General features: G+C 37.2%; 1 protein-coding gene across 1 annotated transcript in view; it reads left to right on the top strand.

The window, feature by feature from the left end:
• The first annotated feature begins 289 nt into the window (after positions 1-289).
• The window catches only part of ERAP1 (endoplasmic reticulum aminopeptidase 1), a 97,943-nt gene continuing 92,232 nt past the window's right edge, over positions 290-6,000 (top strand). Inside the window, exon 1 of the mRNA XM_049647620.1 lies at positions 290-368. The gene's annotated coding sequence lies outside the window, so the exon portion shown is untranslated. The remainder of the gene's footprint in view (positions 369-6,000) is intronic.

The raw sequence follows: 6,000 nt of genomic DNA, 5'->3' as shown, positions 1-6,000 counted from the left end.
CTTAGACTGGAGGTGAACCAAGGTTTAAAAAATGTCATCATACCTTTTTTTTTTTTTTTTTTTTTTTTTTGAACAGAGTGTGTGGTTGCTGTGAGTTATGTCCTTACCCTGAAATCAGAAGTTGCTGTGCAATTCACTAGGGAAGCCCCACCAGGGGCATTGATCTGGTCATACCCATTTGGGTTGACTTTTCCTCCAAAGCCTTCTTGATACACTATTGTTTCAAGAGTGAGAGATGCAAGGTATGCTGTGAAAGTATTTTGACATAATTACTGTTTATATTCTTGCAGTTCCACTTCATTGGATATTTATTCAACTTCCCTCATCATTGACTGAAAGTATTTTTCTACAGGCAAGAAGGAATAATGGTGAGTACCATCATTATTACATTTGTTATCATAATTGTGATGATGCAAACATATAGTCTCTTCTCCTCCAGTGTGTTTTTCTTTAATACTAATTTACACGTATGTGTTAAAAGATAAACCAAGGCATATTAAACATTTTAAGCATTTATTTGAGCAACACTCAATCTGAATCAGGCAGCATCAAACTGCAAGTAGTCAGGAATGTTCCATTGACAGAATCTAGAGGAAACACTTTTAGAGAGAAGAGGTGGAAGCAAAGCAAGAAAATTATTTGGCTATATAGCTTATGCAGTTACATTATTTGGGAAAGTGTAATTGGCTTGTGATTGGCTTGTGATTGATTTGTCCTTACATTTGTGATCGGCTTGTCATTGGTCATTAGGATTGTCCTTAGGTTTCCATTTCTTAACCTTGAGGCATTTACGGGTTTAGGTTTGGGATTGCCTACATAGGCTGCTAAGGTATTAGAATCACCTCAGTCTAATGGCCTCCTGGTTTAATTAATTTCACATACATGATATACGAATTGGAGAATGAGGTCAGTGTATTGGGGAAGTTGTGTGTAAGTTGTGTGAAGTCCACTCTTGGATTGTATTTTAAATTTTGGTCAAACTGATTTCTGTGGAAGTGTCTGTCTTCAGGGACATGTATTTCAAAAGAGGAAGTAAGCATGACTCCAGGGTAAAAGGTCACAAAGGTTGGAACGACTGAGATTCTTTGGCAAATGCCCATGGAAATTTACCCATTCTAGTATAACTTCTTATTAGGATTTTAATTAGTTCTGTTTAGGGCATTGGTTTCAAACTTTCATTGGTTTTGAGTATTCTGCTGTTAATGCTATTTTTCCCTACAGACCCTGTTATTTTTAGTGTACAATTTTTGCAAAATGCAAAGTTGTTCAGGAACACATAATGGTGTTATTATTGTAAATGCCTCTATTTGTCACTTGAACATAAAAGATGAAAATAAAAACCAAGAGTTCACAGTTTTGGGTTTTTTTTACAACATTGGTCATTGATTTGAGTGCATAAATCTGCTTAATCCAATTTGTTTATAGATCCAAGTAAAATTATGGGCCATAGACCACTTTATCAACATCTGTTTACATCTTTCAGTGTCAATTGAATTAAAAACATAGCACTAATTTGTGTCAATGACTGCAATCTTTTATTGATATTTGCTACCTTCTAGATGGTCACTATGCTAAATGTGTTGCATGATCATCTCATTTGTTCTCACAACAGATTTAGGAGGTTGATACTATTACTCCCGTTTTATAGATGAGAAAAGAAACTTTTAAGGAAATTAAGTAAATAGGGGTGTGTGGGTGGCTCAGTTGGTTAAGTGTCCCACTTCTGCTCAGGTCATGATCTCGTGGTTTGTGAGTTTGAGCCCTGCACCAGGCTCTGTGCTGACAGCTCAGAGCCTGGAACCTGCTTTGGATTCTGTGTCTCCCTCTCTCTCTGCCCCTCCCCTGCTCATGCTTTGTTTGTCTCTCAATAATAAATAAGTGTTAATTTTTTTTTAAAGAAAAGTAAGTAGCTCAGGTAACACAGCTGTATGTGTGTGTATTCAAGACTGCTCAGGAACAAGAGAGCAGGATTATTGAACTCAAGATAGGGTAAAAATGGCAGTGACTACAGATTTTCTCCAATGAGGTAATGTCCTTCAAAAACCCATCCTTTACTGTTCTGTTTGTTTGTTTTTTGTTTTGTTTTCTGAGAGAGTGTGCAAGTGAGGAGAGGGGCACAGGAAAAGAGACTCTGAACCCCATCGGGAGGTGTGGGGCTCAATCCCACGACTCTGGGATCATGACCTGAGCTGAAATCAAGAGTCAGACACTCAGCTCCTCAACCAACTGAGCCACCCAGTTGCCCCTATTGTTCTTTTTTAAGTGAATACTTCCTCTCTTTGGGCACAAATGCAATTCCTACCGCTATTAAGAGTCTGCACCACTTTGCTTACCTTTCTAAGGTACAGGAAAATTATCTTTTCTTAGTCCTTTTAAGTACTTTGAGGTTGATTGGACTACAAATTTGAAACACTATTTCCTGTTACCTTAGGCACTCTGCTCACAAAACAAATGTTGAAACCCTGCGTGGGGAAAACAATCTTCCCAAAGCCACATTTCACTGTGAGTTCCAAATTTACATCTGTCACTGGCCTGTGTGGGAAAGGAAATTTGCCTTAACAGGTTTGTTCCCTAGTTTACAGTGTGAATGAATACAACTCAGATTATCCAATCCCTTGATGGAAGAAAATGGGTCCACTGGGCTAAACTGAGTTGATAATAGTTGCCCTTCTTACCTAACAGGCGCCTTTATATCTTCCAGTTCTTGACATTTGCCTATCTGTACACACTTCTAACTAGAGATAAGAATACAAAGCATTGGTACTGACTTTTGGAATAATTTTTCTGAACTTAATAGTGTACATATTCTCAATATGTGTGAGGTTAAAGCAATTGTAGCCTTTCTGTGTTAGACGACATCATCAGATTTACCTGCAGCTTTCCAATCTATTTCTGCTACAATCTAGATTCTGTTCTCCCCTACCTTCTGTCCACAGTTTGTTTCAAACCAGAGAGAGAGCAAACAATATCTCCCCTGGAATCATTGGCACCAGTCCTGTCTTTAGAGAATACAGCTTGGCCCTTCCTTCCTCAGTATCTTCTAGACTTGAAGACTGATTTGCTCTTCTTTGTGTTAGCAGCTTTCTGGCCTCAATCCTTTATCTGCTTAACTCTTTATTTGTTGAATGAGTGAACAAGTGCACATACTACCAGCTCAGTCCAGTCTCCCAACTCTGCCCATAAAATGAATCAAGGGGCATTATTTTTAGCCACGTAAGAGAAATGTTTTAATAAAATATTTCTAGACAATCAAATTTAAAGTAATCTAACATCTACTACATATTATTCTGTCTTATTGTGAGTACAGTGCATTCATATTTCAAGGTAGATGAATCATAAGATAATTTAAAGCAGTTTAGCCATGAAAATCCCTGCAGCATGTGAAGAACTAAGATTAAATTTAAGGCAATAATAATTCCTTGTCAGAAGAAAATGAATATATTCATCAAGGTACTTATTTGAAAAGTAATTGAGTTACCGTTTCTATTCACATTACCATCTGAACATTGTAAAACTAAATTTAAAACTATGGGATTGTAATATGGTTTTTTGAGAAATCTATTTTAATTGTCAGACTTGAATATAAGACTCTGCATCTACAATAAGTTATTTTTTCAAAAGTAGGAGAGCACTAAATTATATTTATGGGAACATAATATCATTTTTTGGTTGTTAAATAGAGTTCCTATAACTTGTCATAAAATTTTAACTAGAAAAGTCTAAGAATGAGGTTTTTTTCAATATTTACTTCAAAACAAATTTGAAAACATACGTTTCTTGAGCCACAAATCTAGATATGCAAAAATTGTATTTTTTGTCTATATGTGATTTGAACTGACTGAACTATCTTGAGACCCAAATCCACCCAATTTAGAAATTCAGGAGTCAGATCATGGTTTTCCTAGCGAATTCTGGGATTGTGTCTTTCTCATTCAGGGTTTTTATTTTCTACTTGGAGGTCAGGGATGGGCCTTATGGTTCACACAGATTGGGGAGGTTAGGGATAGCAGTCTTGTCTTCAGTCAGCATTCATCCTTACTGTCACTCCCTTTTCATAACAATAATGTTGTTCATCTACATTATCTGTGTCAGACATGATGCTCCTGAGTATATAAGGCCAGAAAAATGTACTGACCCTCTCTTTGTTGTAGTAAATCAGGGAATCTAAGAGCCTTGATCCATGGTAATAGAAGTGGGAATCTGGAAAAAAGTCAAGTGAAGGATTCCCCCAGAGAGAACGCACTGTTGGATGCATGAAATGAACAAATGAATGAATAATGAATGAACAAACAAATGCGTAAATAAGTGAATGTTTTCATTGAGGCCTAGGAGGCTGTTTGCTCCTCTTTTCACATAATACAACCACTCTAAGTTGAATGCTTTTTCTCTTCTCTGCTGTCAGAGGACTTGCTGCTTGCCTTCTGTACCACGATTATTATCTGTGCTGTCCTTGCGATTGGTCTCCTTTACACTTCCTGTTTTTTTCTTCTTTGGTATTTCCTCTGGCTCTTGTCCTCTTTCCTGTGTCTCAGCTTTCCTGAGAAAAGGTTAATGCTTCATTGCCATTTTCAGCGAGAGCAATCAGGCACTGCTGGCCCCAGCATATGGTGCACTGTTGTGTTCTTTGGCTCCTCCTCTGCTTCCGTGCTAGAGAGGCCTGTCATTGTAACTGCTCCCATTCCAGGGCTGGAGAGGAGGCTTGCCAGAAAACAGATATTGTACTTATTGTCCTAGATTGAAAACATAAAGTGAAATCAGAATCTGGGTGTAGGTCTGCTTCATCATGCCTGTAGATTGCATGGACAAAAACCCACAGGACCTAGGCTGAAAAAAGAAAGAAACCAAAGAAAAGCAGCATCAAAAAAATGTTTGGCATTATCGATCAATCAAGCAGTCCAGTTTAACTGTGGTGGTAGACCATGCCAACACTGCTCTGTGTCCCGAGTATACAGAGGGCTCTAGACTTTTGTTTTTCCTTGGTGTTTTGTTTATAATCTAATTCACTTGTAGATTCTGGTATCCCTGCTCATTCTTTATCAGTAAAAGGAGACACACCATGTAAGTCACCATGCAGTCTGATGAAGTTCACCCACTTCTCAAATTCGTGCTTCAACAGAGACAGAATTATTGCTTAGAAAATTACTTTCAGATAATCAAATCTCAAAGTCATGCCTTCAGTTAGAGAAAAGTTTAATTACTATAAAGCGTTAATTAAATATAGACCATAACTTAATTATCACAGGCTTTTAATTACCTGAAAGCCTTTCTTATCAGAAATAATGTTCATGGATGCTGTTTATATATTAAAATAGATATTTTTGAGGGAGTAGGAAGCGAAAGAAACTGAACATGCCAAAATGTTTTCTGACACCCTCAGCTGTATTATCAGGTCTGTGATCCTAAAGCAGCGTTCTACAAAGTGGGCACCATAGAATACTAATGTGTGGTGCTGGGGTGGGGGCAGGTGGACCATGGGGAGGTTTCTATGGACTAATAGGTTAGGAAAGCAGTGGGAGAGTTGAGGAGTTTAATTTATTATTTTTATTTCATACAACAAGCTTTAGTAACAGACCCTTTAGTAGCATGCCAATAATGCAGTATAAATCTCCAAGAGAAAGAAATACATGCAGCATTTCCTGGTTTTATTTCAACAGAATGTTGGAAGATCTATGTCCTGGTGTTCTATGGAGCACGTTTTGGTATATCTACACTGTAAATTAATAAAAGTAATTACCAGGATACATATAAATATGGTGTTTACATATAAAGGACATATCAAAGTTAAAAATTGATAACAGAAGCATGGCATAAAGAGCTATGACTGGAGCAAGTGTGCTTGGTACAATTTCACAGAATTCATTTGTACATGTATCAGTCTTGCCAGTGTTAGTAGGTTGCTAAATAAATACATGACATTGAAGCATACATTCCGCAGAAAATCAGATGAGTTATTTTGAAAACCAGCAAGACTTAATGGAAATCAATCTTATTTAGTTGCTT

This window comes from Panthera uncia (assembly GCF_023721935.1).
Source record: "Panthera uncia isolate 11264 chromosome A1 unlocalized genomic scaffold, Puncia_PCG_1.0 HiC_scaffold_17, whole genome shotgun sequence".
In the NCBI taxonomy this organism is placed as follows: Eukaryota; Metazoa; Chordata; class Mammalia; order Carnivora; family Felidae; genus Panthera; species Panthera uncia.
This window is presented reverse-complemented; position numbering and strand designations above follow the sequence as displayed.